Here is a 24126-nt window from a genome sequence, read left to right as displayed (position 1 = left end):
ATAGAATATATGGTAATCACAATCATTACTAAGGATCTCTTTGATAAAGCAGACAGGCATCTGTGTCTATTTAAAGAAATGGTCTCATCAGTTACTAATCAATAGTTCTCCAACAGTTTAAAGCGGATAAAATATACATTTTCCCCTGTAGAGAATAGTGCTGAGAAAATCATTACATTTGGCCGTGCTGCTTGTTTTCAGGGTTACTGCTTTATTGACTTGTGTAAATGATCATTCACCAGGGAGAAGGTTGGATTTTGAAAGGATAAATAATGAAAAAGGAAACCATCATAAAAGGAACAGGATAATTGAACTACCGCATAACCATGATTATCACGGTTATTTTTCCCCTCTTCCTCTCCTTTTCTCTGCTTTTTCCCTTCACCTTCCCATCACTCCCACTCTCCTCCACTTTATATCTTTGAGTGACAATCATGGCGATACTCAAGGCCTTCTAAACCCCTCTCCCTCTCTCCCTCCATCCCCTGGTCTCTCTGGTCAATGGGTGTCAATCAGAGCTTGGCCCTCACGCAGATTGGCAACAAGTATCCTCGTGCTCACGAAACAATTATGACTGGGCTGCAGTGAAAATGGATTCCCGCGTTGACTCTCCACACTGCGCTCCTCTTCTCCCGGCCGACGGGGTCCTGCCATGGGAAGCAATTATCGCTAGATGCCAGCTGACAGCCCGATTCCATTGCCAGCGTGATCAGCCCTCATCCTCAGGCTTTCTCTAGGCAAATAGCATCCTCAACACTCAAATCAAACCTCTTACCAAACATTGGCTTCTATCAGAGAAATAGATGGTTCCCTTTGTTCCTCTGGACAATGCAGTGGGAATAAGGAGGATACAGAGGCGGACAATAAAGAGGTGTTTTGATTTTGCAAGGACTCTACTCAAACTGCTCCATCTCCCCAGTGTCCAACCCTCAGAGAAGCCTTTGCAAGGGTGGTGAAAAAGACAGGGGTGGGTGGTGGGGGTAGTGGACGCTTACCTGTGTTACAGACTTAGCGATCAAGAAGAGAAAGGAGAGGCCCAATGAAACCAAGACAACCAAGTTTAATGAGTGCGCGTCAAACTAATGGAGTAGCACAGGCTGCCCTCTGGAAGTGCTGTTGCATTTAATTTTATCGGCACCATTATACTTGTGTAATGTTTTCCAACTTTAAATAAAATCAGATAAATCATTTTGAGACATGGTGATGGACTCACCCAAATAATGTAAGGCATGTTTTTTTTTTATGACTTTGTGGAGGCAATTTACAGTTTATGTTCTGTGCTATCACAATAGTTTGGCACCAGTGACATTTCCTGCCAAGTAATAATATCAGGAAATTAAAAAGGCAAAGATTGAATTTTAAAACATTTGATCCATGGTAACTCAGTAAAAAAACAAATTATATGTATTGAGAATTCTGAAGGCTCACTGTGATCACAAACACAAAGTGACTGCTATTTTGGTGTAAAAATCTCTATACTAATCATAAGTGAGTTTGTTTTGAAACTGAAGACAGGAGATTCTCTGCAAAATGGGATAAGATTGATGTGATGGCTTAAGAGGATGTGTGTAAGATGAATGAGCCTAAATTAACGAAAACGGTACAATTAATCGTTATAAAAGTCAAACAGTCATCTGCCACTTTGCTTATTAATTGAATAAACACATCAAGGCAAAGTTCAGTCAATCCTTTAATGACTTTAATTAATGCACATTGTTCTATTTTCCTCTCCCTCTCTTTCTCTAGCTCACTCTTTCCCTCTCCCTGTGTACCTATATTTGTGAAATAATAAATAAATTAGAATACACACAGCCACCAACTAATTATCATGCAAATAAAGCAACAACAAAGCATATTGGGACTGTTAATCTGTGCCAGAACGTGGGTGAAATTCCCCAATGTGCTCAGAGATGTCCACCGTGCAATTAGAGAGAAGAGTGACTTGGGACGGGGCATGAGAGAAAAGAAAGAGCAGCACTAAAGGATGGGAATGGCTGTCACTTATTCACTGTCAAATTAATTCTGTCCTCTCTCCATTTTGCCTTTGTCTGTGGCAAAGTGGCTGCAGTGTCTCCCTGTTATTTTGTCTTCATCTCCTTCTGTGTCTCTCTCCATGTCTGTGGAAACGCTGTGCAAACAGCCTCACTAGTGCCCCATAAAGGCTGCTGTGTTCAGTGCATTTCGCAATGCAAAAGTATTTAATAAAGGAACAAAATAGTGACAATTTTGCTGTTCTAGGGTGTTAAATCAAGTAACAGAGAGAAAAATATCAATTTTGTCCCAAGGTTTGCTCTTGAGGAAAAGCCATTACAATCAAATGAGTTGATCCCGTGGGAGCATTAATGAGCTTAGCAAATCTCATGGCAGTCAGCCTGATAGATTATGGAACATCACCAAAGAAATTATTTGCTGCTTATGCTAACATGCATATTGTGAGGCAATGCCTTCTCTCTGTTCGCTGAGTATATAAAATGCACTGTTTACTCTTGTTTATTTGACGTTTGTTAAAAATATAAGGTCCAACTGTATCTTCTCTCGCTGATTTTACTGTTCATTTAGCATTTAACAAGCTCCAACTCTACCCAAGCATCCACCTGTAGGCTCTCCAGACTTGGCGTATGCGTGCAGGGATTGACAAGGTCAGAGCCTAGATGCCAAATATCAACTCTGCATGCTTTTGACTTGCATAGCAAATCTGTTCCACATGAGTTGGCTGACTGAACTGTTCAAATGCGTACTCTGTAATCCCATTGCCAAACAGTTTAAACTGGACAAAGCAATCCAAAGAGTGATTTGTAGCTGATAGTTGTGTAGTACAAGCACTGCAACACAGTATTCTTTATTTGTTCATGAAGCCCCTCATAGATTAAACACACAGAGACACGTAAACCAAATGCATCACCTGCTGTGTCAAATCAGTTGCACTCTCGGAGAGTGTCTTCAACTTTCAGACGTTAAACTACTTTGGAAAACTTAAATTCTCACAGGTAATTGCTTCCATAGACTAGCCTCACACAAAGACAGTGATAATCCTATAAAATAAGCTGCAAAGGGGACCTTGTTTAAAAATTCAGATCCCCTCTTGATTCATCCCTGGTGAATTGAAAGCATACATCAAGGGTGCTCTGCTCAGAGAAATAAAATCAAAGAAAAGAACCAATCAGATCCTCCCTTTTTTTTCCTCAGTGGCAATGTAGGGTAAATATGCCACAAAATAAGAAAACAAACAAGGGCAAAAGTGCCTTATTATCAGCAGCCACATTATCATAACGACCTGATTTGCCTAAATCATGTCCTTATTAGGCCCAAAAGTCTCTCTGTCCCCTGTGGGTAATGAGAGGCCAGGCTGGAATTCTTCTCCGAGCTCTGACATGTCTTTTATTACTCTTACACTAAATGGAGGCAATGATGAACATTTCAGTCGTGTGATTACTTGCTGTGTACCCTTGATGTCAGAGGGGAAGAGTGGTGTGCCCTCTTTTAATATTTGATTGTTTTTTTCTATGTAATTTGGTCCAATTCATCATTTGAGCCTTTCATTTGCTTGCTCTGTGACATTTGTCTAATGTGGATGTCCTGATTACTGGACTCTGATATTGTGTTAGCCTTTGATGTCCAATTTCTTTTTCTTCTTGTCCCAATTTTGGCCACAGCGAGTGCAGAAAACTTTCCCCTCACTCCATTCCAACTTTTGCAAATTTTGCAGAGAGCATATTTGCAGTGCCCTGCAAATGACATAGCTAAATTATTCACAAATTATTCACAAAAAAAAAGATAAGGGCATAGCTAAATAATCAAAATATTTGTTTTTAGCATGTTTAGATTAGTGCATGTTTTAGAAACAGCTGAAATACTTGGGAATTTGTGCTTGAAAAACACATGAGCTATGCAAGCTTGGCTGGGCAGCAGAAGCTGTAAGCGGGCCATGCTCTCAGAGGAATCTGAAAGGACAGTATTGCACAAAAACATGTATCACAATAATTAGTGTCATCTGGAGGATTGAGCCTGGGATGTGAACTGTCCATGAAATAATAAGCCGCTTGTCAAGCTCCCCATGTTTGACGTATCAGTGGCTGTTTGGAAGAGCAAAACATCAGCCTTGTTATAAACGCTGAAAACAGAACAAATTGGTGTGCAAACAGCTACAAAATGCCAAGGAAATAATCTTTCCACATTGAAAAGGAAGAGGGATCAAAATCTTCAAATTATTCACTCTCTGTGTCTATATCCATCTGTTTTATTATTTCCTCCGCAAAAAAATATCAATTATAAGTTAGAAATGTGAGGGAATAACATTCATTATTTTCATTACACGCACCCACCAAATTGCATCAAGCTTATGAAATATTTCTTCCTCCTGTTCAAAGGCTTGTTAGAGCTTGTATTCAATTACAGCTGTGGCTGTAACATGCTGTCAGGTCTCTTTAGCCAATCATTAGTCAGGGACTATTCCTCACCACACAGTCGGCCTGGCAGAGTCAAGCCAGCGAGCGAACGACAGGCCTAATTGTTGTTTGGTGGCTAAAGGTCGACTAATGAACCAGGGGGCTGACGGAGGCTGCTGGTGTGAGGGTGGCAGGGTGGGGTGAGGCTAACGGCTGCTCTCAACACACAAAATTTATAAAACTTTCCTCAGATCAAAGTGGGGGAAGAAATGGGCCATTTTAGGAATGCAGAGAAGAAAGAAAATGTGTGCGTGCATGTGAATAAATCTATTTCCTGTTAATCTATTATTATTCATGACTGTATATTCTGTTACAGCAAACTGAAAATAATTTGTCCAATTAACACTGATCGATTTCTCTTTAGGAGGAACAGTCACTGATGATGTCCAACCTCCAGCTAAGTTTGGTGTTGGGAGGGTGAACAGCAATATTTATCAAAGACCAAAGCCAAAACAGTAAGTATTTACCTTTTTTTTCTTTCTGGGCAAATTACTTTATCACTTTAAATGTTTCGTACAGGTGAGCTTTCTCTGTCGCTCTCTCTTTTTCATACCTTCGTACAACAGTGCTACTCTGACCGAAGCATTTTATTCTGTATGACAGGGCAATGACGTGAGAATGGGCTTGAGTAACATGCGACTACCTTATGAGCCCTATTTTGGCAAAGAAACAAAGGGAGGCTTAAGTTAGCCGAGACAGTCACAATGCTGTTGATTCCCTTTAGGCTTTAGAGGACGGGTAGCATGTTGTGAGAACCTGCCGTAGTTGTTTAAAACTGATGAGGCAGAACTACTGTACAGTACCTACAGCATCAACACACAGTTAGGGGAAGTCAATAGATGGGAGAAGTCCTCATTTAAACTAATGACGGTAGGAACACCCTGTTAAGGATTCTGTGATTCTGCCAATGTGTAAAGGCATAAAAAGTTTGGCCCCCAGTTTTTAATACACCAGTACACCTACTTTCCTTTTAATACACTCATTCTCTAGTGTAAAAATAACTGAGTCAAAATTTAATCAAGTCAAATTTTAAAATTGCAAATAAGAACAACCTTTTAATTTCAGGCTTCTCGAGGGCCTTTCCCATATTGAGGCTCAGGAGGCGATTGCGCCAGCTGTTTATCTATCAGTTCAAACTTTGCCTAGCTATGTTGTAAATGTGTGCTTAAGTGGAGACATACTAAATAAAAACAAACACACACAGACTAGTACTTGTGTAGAGATTAGTTGTTGCCATAGATTTATGCCTGGTAACTGTAAGGTTGTTATCTGTTGCACATGCACATTGTTATCTGTTGATCATGCTTTTCTACTGTGTTTCCTGGATTACCAGTGAGCAGAACGGGGGCGTTTTCTTTTAAAAGAAATGGTTACTAATGGTTACCAAGGGCCACAACCATGTCCTTTGCAAGTCACTCTTTGCGAAACTGATATAAAAATTGTCAGTATCAATCCAGTCTGCTGACAGCTCCTTTAAGCTTGTAGGCAAATGCTCACTGTGCTACACAAATATACATCCAAATGTGCATCTTTGTGAGATCTATATGTTTCTCCATTTACCCACAGAATAGCCCAAATAGCAGGCCTCCTTGTGAGTTTGACTATGTCACTGCATTTCATCAGAATACCCCAGACTCACCATCAGTCTGAACCAGTTCAAACAGCTCAGCTCAATCTCTCAGCAGCCAATGCAGAGGCATGAGGCCTAATAAGCACATGCTAAATGTGATAAGCTGCTTTGTAGCTGCGTTTTGCCTGTTTTTTTTTTTTTTTTTTCACCATTCTTTTCTTCCACTCTGGTGATTTACTCACTCCAGGCGATGTGTGCTTTGTGTTCAGCATAGACATATACACACCACAGAGCAGTGCAAATAGATTTCTGTCTCAATTGGTCCCTCGGTGTCACAGTGGAAAGATACTTGGACAGAAGACAGGGTGAAAAGGGATTCTTATGTTAGAAATATTCAAGTGCTAATTCACAGTGTGCACTCTGAGGAGGCTGAGTTTAGTATTTTTAAGAGGCCCCTGTAGGAAACTGTGACTGGAGGCTGAATCCAAAGCGCAGCGCAGCTCAGCACCACTCATGAAAATTCATTCGCAAGTACCTGTGCAGAGGTCAAACCAAAGTTTGGGAAATGTTGCCAAAACATCTCCCACATGAAAGCCATTTCAGTCATAGGCGAAAGAGATAGATGCCATTTGGTTTGAGTTACATTCTTCAGAGCAGACATAAATGGAAAAATGTATCTCCTGACAGTTAAAAAAAATTCTTATATTTATATATATCTGTATGTGTGTGCGTGTGTGTGTGTGTGTGTGTGTATATTATTTATGCAAGTGCTCACGTCTCACTCACTTGCACTTCTGAGCATATGAAGACAATGAGCCACTTATGAGTACAGCACTCTGGCGTCTCTGTCCTTACCAAGGGGCACTTTGACCAGCTGGTGGATTGCACAGCCAAAGAGATGAAAAGCAACTCTCTGCAACTCGCCGGAGTGGTACTGATGGAACCTTTTAAGAGCAGAATTGCTCCAGTGAGTGAAAACATGGCCAACACTCCGGCTGATGTCATATCCCAGCTGTTACCTCAATCAGAACAGGTCCCACCACGACTAAGTGAGTCTCAGTGCGACGCATTCCGCGTAACACTCAGTTGCTCGATAAAGCGCGGGGAGCTTTTTGAAGCGCCGTGTCTCCGCTGGTACTCTTGTGACCCCGCTGCCAACTACCAGGTCTCCAAAGGCCTGCTGGTTAAAAAGAGCCAGGCTCAATCAGCACATGCTTAGACTGGTGATGACTTCCCTCCCCTTGTTGCTGTTAGTTTATCAGTGTTCCCTTGTATTGCCCTCCATTTTCCATCCTCCAAAACAGACGGCACTCCCATGCAGCTGTTGAGACGTTTTCCCCGATGTCATCTTAATAGTGCCCTGCCCCCTCTGTTTAGCAACCATCTTTCAGCATGCATACCTAAGCATTTTTGTTTGATGACATCTTCTTTGTGGTTTTCACAGTTCAGGCCGCTGATTGACCTCCTCCTTTCTACTAGCGCTGCAATGTGGAATGTTGATGGTGTAGTGTATTGTGCTATAATGGCACAGGGGACTGAGAGTCCACGTCGGAGCAGTGAGTTTTCTGTTTTCTTATGTCAACAGCCATTTTAGCCTTCTTCTCACCGAGAAGGGCACCACATGGCCAGAGCACACATGGAAAGGACAAGCAGTTATTCAGTTTTGACAACCAGTGCCAGCGAGACCTCAGCCTGACTGTCAGTGTGTGTGTGTTTGCCAAGGTGTGTGTGTTTGTGTGTTCGTGAAAGTCTATGAATGTTATTGTCTGAGGTTTCCAGAGAGACTACCAGAGCAGAATGGCCAAACACCAGGTATACTCTCTTTCTTTCTCGCCCAGGGCAAGGTAAGACATGTTAGCATTCATAGACACAAAGCACTGGAGGCCAACTAGCTGAAAACAGGAAGGAGAAGTGGACAAATGACATGCACAGCACAGTGAACTTCATTCGGGGTAAGGGCAGAGGGACAAGGAGGTGGAAGACTGGGGAATATGGATGAGTAAAGCAGAGTAACATTTGTTTGTGAATATGTCTCAGTGTGCATTGTGCGGCGCAGAGCTTGTTGTTTTGCTGTTCAAATGAGTGGCATTGTTGTTTTTCTGTGTCATCAAGTATTCAGCACTAACACTCAATGGAGTGTCACGTCAGAGATAGAAGTAAGAGAAAAAAAAGAAGAAGAAGAAAACACAGAGAAAGGCAGTGCGAGAGAACTCCTGTCAGTGGTGGCTTGATTAGGTATCACAATCTAACAAAGCAGAGTTTACTTATTTACACTAACACTCCTCGACAGTCCCTGCAAATTCCTCCAACGTTGCCAAATGCAACTGCGAGAAAATATCTGAACCCCCCAAACAAGAAGAGACTCTATTATTATTTTAATTATGCTCTTTTTGTTTCATTTTCCCCAGCTGAAAGTCAGTGGAGGAGTGTGCGAGTGCGAGAACAAGCGTGTGCCTAGTGTTAGGAAGCACCCTAGTGATTCTTCAGCAGGTACAAAAGTTGGCATGTAGGAAATAGCTGTTATTAAAGTCAATACATATACATATTCCTGATGCATAATTTATGGCCACTTCTGTAGCATTAGAGCAAGCACTGGAGAATTGCTTCACTCACTACTACAGTTTGGGATTTTTCAAAGAGTTTGGAAAAGGTGCACAAAATATGCCAAATTCAGGGTGAGAATAAAAATGTTGTGTGTTTACGAAAAGCATTAATACTGTTCAGCTGCACAGGTCACTGCAACACTATTTAAATTACGAGATAGTGTATTTACTGCGCGTGGTTATGTTACTATAAACCACAAAGCTTTCTTCAGGTATAACATTTTTAATGTGATATAACTAACTACATTTTTGACTTCAAGTGTAAAATAACAGTCAAAAACCTTTACAGAGGAGAACAAACGTAAGACTGTTTCCATTTTAGTATAAAGTAAAAACATCTCGTTCCCAACTCACGTGTCCACTGTGTCAGACAACAGGTTAATGGGGCAAAACAACTCAATTAAATAAGTCAACAGTTTGTGGTTCCCATCATTAGTGGTGCAGCCAAGCAGGCCAGAATATTGCACATTCCAGACTAAAGCAGGCCATCTGGTCCCCAAGTGCACAAAACATCTCTTTCATATTAAGTGTTTATTGTTTTGTTAGATTGATGCCGTTAATATCAGCCTTTCAGAATGACAGATTAGCATCACCTCCTAATCAGCGCTTTTAGGAGATAAATATCAGTAATTTAATCACTACAGCAATTTCTTTTACAATAATAAGATTTACGAATGTAAGTGATTAAGTAATTAGCTTACATCTCTGAAGATTACAATCCCCTGGACTTTGGTGCATCTGGTTTTCTGAAGATTACACGGTTCCACTTCAGTCAGCTGCCCTCATTTTTTTGTGAATGAGATTTGTGCTTGACCAAAGCGTAAAGCAGTTTGTAAATGACCCCCAAAATCCCTTCGAGTGATTTTCTTTTCTTAAGTGCATCATTTTTTGAGTGGACATGCAGCACACAAGTACTGCACACAAGGGAGATGAATGCTTTGCATTTATTTCAATTGAAAAATTATATACACTTGATAAAATAAAGTCAGGCTGTGGGATGACATATCATAACAGTTATCAAGGATTTCTTTGTTGCTGGGAGAACACTGGCCCTTGGGCTAGTCCTGGTTTCAACATTCTAAAGCTCTACCTTTTTTATTTACAAAGTAATTTGTCGGTTAGTGTTAATTTCCTAAATGCAACATAAAAGGAGTGCTATGCGGTGAGAAAAAAATTAAAGGGGAAAATCATAAAAACAGCAAAGAATCAGGCAAATTGCTTCCATGTGTCTGTGGCTGCCAGAACTAAAGGAAGCAGAGCGCTGCCTAAATGCCCCTGACCCGCCGAGACTGGGCCAATTCAGTTTGAAAGACCCAGCTCTCTAATGAAGGCCTAATTTTTATTGCCACTCCATTGACTTCAAAGCAGTTCAGGTTGCCAAACATAATTTCACTGGAGGTATTTTCAGGTGCACTGCAAATAGTTCATAAATAATTTCCCCATTAGTCCAGGCGATGCACTTTTTGGGTGAATGTTTCGTCTGTTAGGTCCCTACCACACCACTCCACCCTCCTCCTGGCCTCAGCACCACCACTACCAGCAGAACACCGACCAACAGGCCTGCATCCTTCCTCTCTCCCCGCGCCCCCGTCAGCTCCTAACCTTAGTCCTCTAGGAGCTTAAGGAGTCAAATGCCGCTTAGTGGCTCTGTGAGTTTTCTGCTGAAGCAAAGAGACAGGCTGGCCATGGCTCTGTGCTGTCAATCCCCAAATAAGGAGCCCCACAACCAGGGAGACACGGCTCCACCATTACAGGATTAGTGAATTAAAATAAATCCAACCCAAAGAGGCACAGTCACCAATGGCTTATTGATTGTGAAATGCTGCCACTTTGAGTGGCTACCTGCTTTTGTGCACACGAGATGCAATATTGCCACAACTTGCTGGGCTGACCAGGGAGTGTCCAACACTGGAGGCTTTTCATAAAATCTGTCTGAAGTTGCTCTAACCATCTGAGTCACAGACAAAATGATTTGTGTCAATTTTAACGAATTACAAAATTTAACTAGGACTTGTCCTGTGACCCAGGGCAGAATAAATGACTCAGTAAATAAATGGAGGAAACTTTTTTTTAGTGCGCCAGTGCAAGTTCAAGTCCAGCTTTGGCATGTATCTACACCAGAAATGGGCACTCAAAGTTGTACCTAGGTTACACAAAAATCACGTAACAGTAGAAACAATAGAGCTTTTAAGAGATCGCTAAAGCTCTGTGAACATTTAACAGGAAGAAAAAAAAATTAGAGACAATGGTTTCAACATTTATCAAGATGCTAAAGAAAACACATCCAGAAAGGTCTATGTGTTAGCTGTTTGCTAAAAATCACAGCTTTTCTTTCCTTATTGTTAAAATGTGTTCTAAGTACGGATTTTTAAATTACATCTAAGAAAAGGCTTAATCGTTTGTTTGATTTTACCATTTGGTAAACAATGTTATGGCAAAGTAATTCCTCTGACAGACTGAACTTTGTGAGGCTATAAAACGCTTTATGAGCCAGATTAGCTATAGCTGCTACTGTCACCTGTCCAACTTACTTCAGTTGAGACTGATCACACTGCCCTGACCCACCAGTAAAACCACAGGAAAAAGGAGAATTCCCCCATAAACATCAATATAGTATCACATTACTTTGGTCTGAACATTGTTAACAATAGCTTGCCTCTTAAGGTGTGCACAGGCACCTATCCAAAATGTGGTGTATTACATCAAATCAGCATTTTAATGGATAGTGAAAGCCTCCCAGGATTCTGCAATCACAAGCCTAATTCAAAACAAACTAATAATAAAAAGAATCGACGCCATCAAAGCACATATGTTTCCCATTTCCAGACGTTCTCAGAGAAGTTGTGGAATCTTGTGGGGCCGGGCCTCGACTTAGCAAGCTATTAAACTAGTTTTTCCCTTTGTCCAATGCTCTGTGAAGAACTTCATAAAAAACTATGAACCTTTTGATAGGTAATAACACACAGGAAGCTGCATGAGCTGAGCCGAGTTGGAGAGCTCTGGAATCAACTGGGCACCAAATTTAAATCTCGCAGACAGGAATACCAAGCTGAGTGCCCATTAAGCAGCCCCCCTCCCCCGACAACAACCCACGTTTCTCCTCCTTTTTTACATTTAGATGTTATTATTGTTCTATAATTACGTTTCCTTCCCTGCAGCAGACCAGATTCTTTGAAGAGGGAAAAATGGAACACTTCTTTATTGTAAGCAGGCAGGTATTTTGCAATAAACTGGGGCGTTGTCATTGTGCACATAACATGTTTAACGTGAAAACGGGCCATAAATCACAGCAGTGATAACTGATTACTCTCAACTCCTTCTCTCTCTCTCTCTCTCTCTCTCTCTCTCTCTCTCTCTCTCTCTTGCATCTGTTTTCTCTCTCTGTTTTTGAGTTTATCCATCTGAGACCCTCCATCCCCCACCCACCAGTCCTGAATCAGTGTACTTTGTTGTGGTGGTGCACAAATGTGACAGTGCAGGCATGTGTTTGTGCCCACTGAAAGTATGACATGGGAGGAGATTGGGTGAGTACAGAGTTGTCTTTCAAAGGTCTTTAGGTCAATGTTGACTGCGTGGACGGCGCTCAGGAAAACCGGTGTAGTATTAAGACGGATGGATTTTGCCTTTAGGATCATAGCAGTGTTTTTGGATGTTTTAGCAGATGGTTTTAGCCCAATAATAAAGTTAATACCTGGTTAATACATGGTATTAACATGCTTTATTTTCCTAAGAAAATTAAATCCAAAACCACAAACATTTAATTTTACCCTTATTAATTTCTTTTTATATGTAGTCACACCACACACTCACAAAAGAAATGAGCAAATGAATAATAATAATCTAAAGAATGATGTGGTTATCAGAAAAAATGTTGTTAATAAGCTGCTGCTCAGCATATTCATGTCTTGATGTCAAAGAAGCCATAAATACAACAACAAGGAACACTTTCAAAACAGTCTCTGCTTACTACTGTGTTACAGTTAGTATTAATGTTTGTATATATGCATGTTTTGAGAAAATTAAAAGGATAATAGTTGCACTTAGTTGTTATTAGGGACCTGTTTTTAAAGACTTACATCTTCAGGAGGAATGAATGGGCTGGGCGGGTGAGTAGAGCAGATGGACTAACAAAATTTTGGTTTGGGTCTTTTCATGGGATTTGTTGACAATAAAAACATATAGGACATTGCCGACCTTGCTATTTATGGTGTGTTTTGAAAAATGTTTGGCTTGGCAGTGTGTGAAGTGTGCTTCTTGAGGTAAATGGGCTAAAATGTAAAATCACACGAGCATTAATAAACTAATTCAAAAGGGTATTAGAAAATGCGTTATGTAGCTTTTCAGCATAATAGCCATTCAAAAGTCATTCACGAAAAGCATCTGGACAAATGGACATACATATATAAACAGCTGTTGTTCTTCCTGCTTCTCACATTACGGCTCTGTTTATCTCTGTCAGTCTGCTGTTTGGGATCTGATCAATAACACAAGACTGATGTGTCTCATGATTCATGACTACAGCCACTCTAATTCCCTTACACACACAAACCTTCATTAATGAGTTGTTATTGGAAGAAAGAGAGCCCTTGGTATCTGTTAAACACACATGGGTCCTCTTAATGAGCTCTCTCTCAACACACAGAGTCGTCTCTCTGTCAGCTCTTGGGCACAGTCCTACCCCGAGGTTCAAACTAACCCACACTCCTAAAACATGGTGGACGAGTGCCATTGTTCCACTGTTTGTGGTGAAAATGTTCTCACAGCTGAAACCATTACCTTAACCGTACCCTTGTCTCAACTGCAGCGCTCATGTTCCTTGAAGAAAAATAAAAAGCACCTGCTTTGGCCGCAGAGACATTGTTCCCCTCTGCTTGTTGGGATTGAATGGGTCCTTGAGTCGGTTTGATTTTTGATGGATGGAGATGTGTCCAGACTGGCTCTCTGTGCTCTATCAGGCCCTAATCCGGGCCCCAAGAGGCCCAGAGCCGTGTCCTTTATCCAATTCCACCGACTCCCAACAGGAAATGAGGGCTTCAGGGGGCACTGGTAAGGAGACGGGAGGCTGAGTCACATGTAGGGTGCAGACACTCACCCAGCACACCCAGAGCAGATGTGAAAAGAAATAATCCAATGATAATATTCAGTGGATCAGTGGTAGAAAACAGGGCAGTTGCCAAGAAATTCATTTTCTTTGTCTTTCTTGCCATTTCTTTAATTCTTTGACATAAATCAGTTTGTCTGAGCCCAACATGCAGCCCAGAATTTACACCCAGGAATTATTCAGTTCTCTAAAAACCATTTCAGTTCAAAGAACGCTTAAAAAGTTTGGGGGCTTTTGTCTTTCCGAGAGGCAACCCCTCCCAAGCAGAGGCAGCCATTAGAAGTTCCGGACATAATTAATCAGTGAGAGCGGCACGACGCTGATCCGCATCAAACACTCCCCATTTCCAGATATCTCCTCCAGATTTTCCACTAACACTTTCTAATCATAAATAATCACACACAAAAAAAGACGCTCAATTAGATTAGTCTCCAAAGTCCTGGCATTATGGGGGGAAAAAAGACATTCCTCTGGTCCTTTGCTAACTATCAAGCTAAAGCGTAATTGCTCTCTGGTGACTTCATACCAGTTGCAAGCTTGGGGTTTAACTTGCCTTATTAGGGGATTTTCAGAGTGGCGTAGGTTGACTGTATTGAATTTAGACTGACTAGTATGAAAGAAAAGATTGGAATCATAGACAGTATATGGAGATTAGATTGGCCCTTGTTTTGATTATTGTGCGACATGTTGTGAAGTTATCGTCTGCAACATAATGATGTCTGTAATTTGTGCCCGAAGTTTTTCCATTAGTTAGTCAGGTTTTCAGGGAGAAAAGGCTCCAGTGAATAACAGCAAGTCTTCAGATGCCTACTGCGAGATTTTATGATACTTTAGCTGGATTTTAGTCAGCTTGGACGTTTTAACCATATGACTAACCAATATGGTGGCTGCCTTGTGTGTCTCTTCCATATATTAGAATTTGCTAGTTGTAACTACGACGGAGAGACTGAGGTGTCAGATCAGAAAACTTTTGTGAGTCTTTTGACATATTTTGTTTTTTAATTTGCAGGACTTGACAGTTACCTAAAAAGGTAGAGGGGAAAGTCATAAATTATATTCATAAATTATATTTCAAAATATGCAAATTATTCTCCCCAAAAAATCTAAACCAACATAATTTAATAATTGGAAATTAAAGTAAATCTAATGTCTGCAGTGTTCTGAGCCCTCATATACCCACAAATTAGCAACGAGAAACAATGAAGCACACTGTAATTTTATATTTTCTGAATCTACATTAAAGTCTGTTTTTCCTGCATTAGGTGATGATGCATTATCTTTTTCTAATTTATTGTCAGTATGCCATTTGAGATGCTTCTCCCAGGGAGAGCATGAACACGTATGGGCTGTACAACATCATGTCACCAGATCCAATCAGCGATAATAGGAGTGATTGGAGCGGGTTTGGAAGGGGTGTGGGCTTGTTATTGGCTGGTAAGGGAATCAAGGAATCACTGCACTGAAAGGAATTCCTTTCCCCAAACCCCAGATTTTTGTTTCTTCCTGTGCCAACTGAGATTACTGCATAAGGGTTTTTCTCCCTGCCTCGTCCTCCCGGTGAAAGAAATTGCATTGACCTCTTCTATCTATTGCTTCCATATGCGAGCAGTTATCTCTCTTGCAAATGGAAATGAGACCCAAAATTGCAACAAATGGGGCCATGCCACTGAATGCAGATGTTCTCTGCTCCTCGCCCAGAGTACACATGCCCGATCAAATTAACTTTAACCCCTCCGCCGACAGAATAGACGTCTCTTTTACGAACCCCCCGCTCCAGCAATTTGTTTTGAGTCGAGGCCTGAGGAACAACTGTATATCCACACGTGGTAAATAAGAAGTGATAGTATCAAACACCTGGATCAGGCAGGGTTCAGTGTTACCCCACTGAAGGGGCCCCAAATCCAGGACTCTAAGTCTTCCCCTTCCCATGCATGGGCCCAGTTTGGCCTCTTGGTCTTTTGCCTTTCTTTGGGTTTCTTCCTCTCCGCTGGCTTTTAGGGGAGTCTGCTGTTTGACAGAGAACACCTGGTTGTGGGGTGATTCTATGGGGTCGAGGCTAAGAAGCTACAGTGACAGAGGAAAGAGGGATGAAAGAACAGCGAGAGAGAGAGGGGTAGAGGGGGAAGATCATGAGAGGCTAACAGGTGCTTCCTCTATGGGACTCTGGCAAAGGCAAAGCCCTGGTAATGTATGTAAATGGGAACAGGGTCTTCATGCCCACATCCCTTCATCAAGCCTCTCTATCTCGCTCTCTCTTTTTCCACTCCCCCTCCTTCTGAATAATAAGAAAGCCCTATAAAAGTGGCCTCACAGATAATTTACCAAATTGGTTAAATGTTGCTGAGAGCCTGGAGTGTTAATATGCTTCCATTCAGAGCAGGCCGAGGTCAGAGGAGTCACTGGTTAGCAGGAACCAGACAGAAACAACAGCGCTCTGATGATCCCATCCCACACAATGCCCTTTAGGGTTGTTCTGTAATGACCAGCGTGTCTGAGCACATTTAGCACTACATACATCCACATTGGATATAAACAATGTTTTGTTTACCAACACGCACACTCACCTGAATGGTCTCGATACTATTGTTGATAACTGTATTCTTTTTCTTTGGGTCATGTTGTGTGTGTACATTTAAATGTGCACTGAACAAATTCTTATTTTCTTTCCTCCCTGCCACCATCTGCTCTCCTTTAGGGACCCTGATTATGGCTAATGAGTGTTTCCAAGCCCAGTCCCTCATCTATCTCCACAGACCCAAAACATAGAACATGTCCCTGCTATTTCTCCACCCGTGGCCCTTTTGCTTCCACACATCCATCTCTCTTCATCTCACTCCCAACACACAGCAGCGGCATCACCATGGCTAAATCTGTCCCATCACTTATAGGGCTGTCAGCTTTATACACACACAAATATTACATACGTGTAGAAGGCATGCAGAATTGGAACATACAGGTGCTAACTTATTTGGCTGGGTCTGTTCCTGGTCCAGACTAATGAGGAGCAGGTGAGTGGCTGTTGCTTTAATCAAGTGGAGAGTGGGCCGCGCACAGATTTGCAGCTTGTTGAAAGGCCAGGCGTACACATGGGCTTCATTATGGGGTTAGGGGAAAATCAGTCAGGAACAATTGTTTTCCCACTCCTGCTGCTAAACTGGAATAGTTTTCTCTCTTTATGTCTTTCTCCCTCTCACACACACACAAACACACACACAGGCACACACAATTGCATGTGCACACACGTACTCAGAAAGATGATAGACTCAAACTTGTCTGCTTTGGAGAAGAAAAAAAAATCCTGCAGCTCTCTCTGTCTTCTCTAAATACCAAACACAGGTATGAGTCAGTGTGACATTAGTGAGGACAGAATATTTTTAACTTTGCCAGATAACAAAGTGCGAGTGAAGTTAAGCATAATGTGTTGCCAGATAATTATTCTTTAATTTTAGATTTTATGCTTCATCTGAGCTCTCTTACATTTTAGCATTTAAACAAGGTCGTACTAAACAGCTGTTTTTATACTCATTTTAACAGCCCAGTTATTTCATATAAATGTGTGATACATCGCAGTTTGTCATGTTTGTCAATTGTCATGTCGTTTATTTAATATTAACTTCTGAGTTATACCATTGAAGCAAAAAGTGAGCAAATTTTTAGTTTCTTCTTACCACACTACCAAATGCACAATTAATTCATCTCAGCATATAACTCTTGAGTTAGTATTGACAGCATTATGCCTAGCATAATGCTGTAAAACAGCTGTACAGAGATGCTTTTCCATTTTTCTGCTTCATGCATTTCCTCTTTAATTCCCAGCAAACTGTGAAGAACTGACTGACAGAGCAGAAGTTTCAATCAAAGAAGACAGCCTTGAAATCGTACAGATGGTAAGTATTTTTTTTTTGCCATGTTTTCGATTGCGTAGTGTGTCAACACTTTATGAACAGCATAGATTTCTTGGTGTTATGGTAAATCTGTATATTTCAGGAAAAAAAAAACAATGAAAAATGAGAATATTTAGCCCAGTTTTTAGTTTTGTTTTGGTAAGAAAGGTAGCAGACCTTTGTTGTTTGTTGCTCTGTGCTGGGTTAGGTAGCTAACATGGTCATACCGTAAATTATTTCTTGCTCACCCAGCAGCAGGCATACACACACACACACACATTAAGTGCTTAGTGGAATCAATTATTTTCTGAATGGTTATTGCTGTAGAGCACAGTATATGAGGTAGAACTGGATGTTTCCTTTGCGTAGTGTATTCATCTACAGTTTGCATGGGTGGATGAAGGTTAGACCTGTCCATGGGAAAGACAAAATGAAATATGATCATGGGTCTCAGGTCATCACCAAAGTCATCATATTTCAAATCTGACTGCTGGTAACTTTGAGCGAGGAGTTTCAAAAGAAATTTACTGCACAAAATATATTCCAACTGATCACATGACAAATTCTGCAAGCAAGATTTGTCTCACTATGAATCAAGCTTTGAGTGACTTAAGTGGGATAAACAAAAGGAAACAAATTATGTTGGTGGGCCACAAAGAGCTGTTTGTGATTTATGGACCACTGGGGAGGTATAAAAGCACATTCACACAAATTATTCTAACAATTCAGACAAATGAGCAAATAACTTCATGTTAGTCTTGACGGGAATATATGACTGTCGTGGAGAGTTACAGCATGGAGCCCCCTCATTTCCAGTTTAAATGGAGTGATTCTAAAGAATTATGACGTTAAGGGACTACCATGAAACTGAGGAGGCCTGTGTTTAGAAAGTTAACATCTGCATTTGATGAATAGGTACAAATATGCCATAACTATGTCATAGCTGGAAGAAAGTAGTTACTTTAGTATTTGACCAATCAACATTTGATTCCCTAATTTGTTTGCAAATTTATTAGATGCAGCCCCCGTTTTATATTGCCTCATAAATACAGTAATTCAGCTTAATCTGAGATTTAAAATTGTAAAAAATGTTGCTCTGTCAAATCATTTTATTTCTGAGAAACATATTGTTTGTTATGTTCCCTTGACAGAGACACTAGCTGAATATTTAATGCTTTAGTTTTGTTTATTTTTTCAAAGTAAATACACAAAATATATATGAAATCCACAGTGGCAAAATCCATCCTCATCCATCCTCTTTCTTTTCTCCTCCTGTTGGCTCCTCAAAGATTTTTTCATCATCCCAACTCCCACAGCCTTAGCAAGGCCACAGAGCTTTTACCCGAAGCTTTTACTCATGCAAACCAAATCACTTTTCTGTTTACCTTAACAAACTCACTTTGCATTCAGTGTTTTTAAGTATTTGTATTCACAAGAGGGATGTGTAAAGCAGTGTTGGCTTTCTGAGTCCAAACTTTAATGACTACTCAGTACTTAAAAATCATGTGCCTTTTCCCATGTAGTTGAACTTTTTCTGGGGTGAAATTTAGAGGAAGTGTATGCGTAGGAGAGCGTATGTGTGTTTATAACTCTGCATGCATACATGCATGCCCGTGTGTGTTAAACTCTACATTCTCTGCATCCCAAAGTCGAAAAATTAAACTTGACCTAGCTCTGCCTCTGCAAGACGTCTGGCGAACTTTGGAAGGTCATCAGCAAGTAAAACGCAAGGCCCGGTTTTGCATAAAACTCTACGGCTGATCTATGACAAAGCTGTTTAATGCGTCACTGCACTGACAGGTTCCTATCAGTCCTCATTAAGTCCAGCCATGTCAGGGGTGTCAGCTGGAGTCTCTCACCATACACCAACACCCCTGCCATATGAAAGCAGGTGACAGGAGGAGTTACTGTCATAGAGGAGGGACTGTGAACTTGCACCAACCCCTCTGTCAGCCGTTATGACTGAAAAAATACTGTGCAAAGATACAATAACAAGGAGTGTTTTGGCCTGTGATTGGCGCAGAGCAGGGAACAATTAGGAGTGTATTTTTTTTCTCACAGAGGTCTCTCCTTGGAGGCAGGAGGCCGTTAAGTTGTTTCAGAGACGCCCTGCACCTGTAGTGCTGCCCTGTGAAGCAGGGGCAGGCGTGGGAGTGTGAAAAGAACTTCTCTTTAACCTTTGAACCCTGACCTTCACACTGTTTCAAAGTGTAAAATGGGTGGCAGAGGAAGACATGCCTTTGCGTTTGATGAAGAAAGAGTGTGAAAATTAAGCAAAAGCAGCAATTTAGCTGATGCCTGTTACTGGCACTTGAGGAAATGTGATAGCTGTGTGACACCTGAAGCTTTACATGTCAGAAAGGTGCTATTTTATTTGGATTTTTAAGGTTGTTTTAACATGCACAAGGGAGAATTACTTGAAAACGAAAACAGTTGACATTTATGATCTCCATAGCGTTGCATTACTTTAACATTTATGGCTTTGTTGCGTAGTCACCTTTGGGCGAATATCATTCAGTAGGTGAAAAGCAGAGAGATAGTGCTGCACTCAGAATGTGCCTCTCAGTTGCCAGTAGGTGCAGCTGTAGTTCAAGCCAGCAAAAGAGTGAATGAGACAGGGAAGGCGGGGGTTGGGGGGTGATGTATGGTCTGAGTTAAGTTGGAGCTAATTGAGGGATGATATTAACAGACCATGAAAATTTTTGGAGAGCTGTTTTGGAGCTGAACCTTCTGTACCATGAGGAACTGGACCACTTGGCAACAGACATGTTAAGGGGGACACTGGGAAACATTTTCTCTGGTCTCCCATTGAGCCCGATCAGCTTTCCAAGTACTGAGAGAGAAAACAGACGCTGTTTGATTAGTCAGAGTGAGCATCCGACAGAGTTTTTTCGCTCACCGAGGAGAGCAGACAAATCCTGACTGAAGGAAAATGAGTTCTTATCATATTTAGCTGTTTTCACAACGTGATTATTTAACTGCAGGATTTAAAATGTCAGAGATAAACATAGAAAACCTAAATATGGTGCATACATGTGTGTCAGGTGGATTTCTTTGAGACCTTTGAACCTCCCCAGAGGAGGAAGTTCCACCAGCAAGGTCTGCTAGTCATCTGAGCTGGTCCACTTCCTGTGGGTACAACCGCGTTTCCTGTTTGACTGGTGGCCCTCTTGGTAAAGCCCTATATGATGTATAACGGTCTGAGCAGCAGAGTGTCTGTATATGCTCCTACATTTGAGTGTGCCTGCCCTGCAGACCATAAAGCTGTCTTAACTTAAGCAGTGATTAATACACCCATCACTTTCTAAATGCTGCCTGCCTGTTCTCCAGCCTCAACCTCCACAGAGCAGGCCAATGTTTGCCTTTCCCAAAGAGCCCTCCCCTTACGACAGCACAGGGTCAGAGGGAGAAAAGAAGCATTCTTTAATTTGATAATTAGTCTGTGGACTCTTTGGGGTTAAAGAAAAGGATTGGCCTCATTAGCTGTAATTGTCTAATTGCCTTTCATCAAAATAGAGCGCAATTTTCACTTCATGGATTATACAAATACCATAAATGCACCTCTGTGTTATTTGTGTATCTTGCAACTCACCTCTGAGCAAAAAAGCAAATTCTGCTGTCAGGGCCTGCTGAAGTGAGAGATGAGAGTGTTTAAATAGCAAGACGGGTGGAAGGATTGGAAAATGGACTGAAGGGGGTACAGTGACAAGTACGGCTGAATCCAAGAGTTGATCTGCCAATAGAGTTGTGAAGTGGGAGGAGACACTAGTTCTGGAATTGCTTTTCTTCCTTCAGGAGTTTCAATTTTTTCTTCTAATGATCAGCTACAGTTTGGCATGGCGCTTCGGTGTAACTACTACAGTACCCATGATCCTCAACGAATTTACTAAAATAAAGACCCAAGAGCAAAATTAGAGTGGTTACAGGTTATGTTAGAAGCAGCCCAGTCCAGGACTGGAACACCCTGGATAGAAGCTGGTATGAAAATACTGACATTATATCATAAATCAGTACAAGAACAATGCTAGTTATTTATTTACATCTTTGACATGTATCAGAAACTGGTGAGGTTACTATTTTTTTCCTGGGACCTGTTAGCTTTAGACTTTTTCACATCATTACTCTGAATTAGTGTGATGTTGTGTGTGTAGCCATTAAATACACATTTAAGACCCTTTAACAGAGTTCTGATTTTCAGAAAAGTCAGCTTGGAGGCATTTAAAAGCCAACTGGAGTTGGATTTTTTTAAAATCACAGAGTCAATGCTAACTCATCAGTGACTGTTGTCATTTCAGCCAGGACAACAAACTGTCACCAACAAAAAAAAAATCAGAGCCCAGCTGCTTTTGTTTATCTTTTGTTTGAAAAGAAAGAATTATTGTTTCAAAAGTCACCAGGATTTTCAAGTGATAAATTCATCATTCATTTATTTTATTTTATTGTTATGATGAGTGTTTTTTTAAGCTTTATTTAATAAGAGAGAAGTGTGTGTGTGTGTGTGTGTGTGTGTGTGTGTGTGTGTGTGTGTGTGTGTGTGTGTGTGTGTGTGTGTGTGTGTGTGTGTGTGCGCGCAGAAGGCTGGGGTTTGGAGTGGGGGTTACTTATGCATTAGCACAGACATAAACAGATCAGCATGTCTACAGTATACTGCCTCACTTGTGTGTTACGCCCACAGGAGACATCATCCTTCAGAAGAGAAACAGGCGCTGTAAGTGAGCAGCCTTTCCTTCATTCACACCCCCGCCTCTCCCAAAAACAGAAAACACACTTATCTATGCTGGGGCCACCTGCCAGCGCAGGCCTGCCCTTTGTGTGGATGTCTGTATAAGCCTGGGATTCTGTTACCCTGTTCCCAGGGGAGGGCAGGCGCTGTGGTACAAGCTACTGGTAGACTGGATGCTTGAACAGGATGACATAGGCCTACAGGCTAGTCAGTGACAGGAGGAAGTACATCATTTATTACCTGTGCAGATATAGACAGCCTAGGTCCCTCAACTCTTCCAGGTTAGCCTTTGTTCCACAAGCTTTCACTGCTGACTGGATAATTCTGTCTACATTCTAATCTAAACAGTTATTACTGCTTTACTGGCTGTAATATTTGAAGTCCTTGTCATTTTACCAAAGACAAGAGACAAGGCGGTTATGATTTCACCTGTGTCTGTTTGTTGGTTTGTTTTGTTGTTTATTTTGTGAAGGGATGGGGCATGGCCCAGGGAAGAACCCATTAAATTCTGATTTATCAAATTTTTTGATTTTGATTTAGATCTGGTTACAGGGATGAATCCAGGAATTTTCAATCACTTTCGCTAACATTGTGAGATAGGGCATTGTGTGCTCTACTGAGTACCATTCTGGTTTTCTTAGAAATTTCCATAGCATCCAGCAAGGGATAGCAATTTACTACTGACATTAGTATAAATTCAAAATTTACATCTAAACAGCTGTCAGATTGACATGATTCATCAGATAAGCATGCCAATGTCAAAGAAGGAACATGTTATATATTTATGCACGCTCATTTGGTAACCATGGGAACATGAATGTATCAGCACATTTGTTACCATGGATATGAAGTAAAAAAGGGTTCAAACAGAAGTGTTGTGTTTGTGTCTGACTCTGTTAAAAATGTAGTAAAATGTAGAGAATACACACAGCAACTGCACCCTCTGGAAAAAGAAAAAAATAACATGTTATATGGTTTTGGACCATTTCAACGTAAATGCATTTGCAGTAGTAGAGCTAGTTGAAGACCTTTCTTCTTCTTCTTCTTCTTCTTAATAATAATAATAATAATAATAATAATAATAATAACTGTTGGTCAAGGATGTCACTGGTGTGTAGTCAGTGTCAGTGAATGCAGAGGAGAACCGTCCAGGTCTGAGCTGATATACCCTCAGCAGACCTGACTCATTCACTTTGGTAACAGATACCTATATTTGAAGAGACACTGGAGAGAAGAAGTTGGCTGAATGCTTCCCTTTAAGGACAGATGTATTTCTCCATCTTAGAGACATCTTGGGTCAGCAGGCCTAAAATTACGGCGAGTCATCAAGCGTGCTTTTGAAACGTCATGCGAAACAAGCTTTAAGGATCTTAGTCATAAACAAGAATGAATTATATATGGCACATGTCTGGACCTCATTAGTGGTTTGTGTTACTGGGTCGTTCTGTGATGTTGTGGTTAATTGTGTTTACACAGTTGTTGGAGTGCAGATTGATAAAGAACATTGATGTAACTCAGTCCTCTTTCAAAAGGCTGTAAGTCAATGTGCACGTACTTTAGCTCCAAAGATGGAGACAAAACATAATCTGAGGCTTCACCTTCTCGACCAACTGTCAAATGTGATTGTAGGAAAGTATTTGGGGAGCTATTTTCCTTAAATCAAATGGAATTATGAAATCAGTGTGGATCTCCAGCAGGAGTGTATACGTAAGAAGTATAATGACTTTTGCATGTCTGTGTTAAGGAGCTCTCAATCTCAGAGGTCTGAATGGGAAATACACCCCATCTGCTGAACAAGGC

At 41.0% G+C, this 24126-nt stretch overlaps 1 long non-coding RNA gene across 1 annotated transcript in view; it reads left to right on the top strand.

The window, feature by feature from the left end:
* LOC121194433 overlaps positions 1 to 24126 on the top strand; it is a 43138-nt gene that overhangs the window by 6017 nt on the left and 12995 nt on the right. The window contains exons 2-3 of the long non-coding RNA XR_005895380.1: positions 4810 to 4900; positions 17536 to 17606. This is a non-coding gene — a long non-coding RNA (uncharacterized LOC121194433). The remainder of the gene's footprint in view (positions 1 to 4809; positions 4901 to 17535; positions 17607 to 24126) is intronic.

The sequence above is a fragment of the Toxotes jaculatrix genome, chromosome 15, assembly GCF_017976425.1.
Source record: "Toxotes jaculatrix isolate fToxJac2 chromosome 15, fToxJac2.pri, whole genome shotgun sequence".
NCBI lineage: Eukaryota > Metazoa > Chordata > Actinopteri > Toxotidae > Toxotes > Toxotes jaculatrix.
This window is presented reverse-complemented; position numbering and strand designations above follow the sequence as displayed.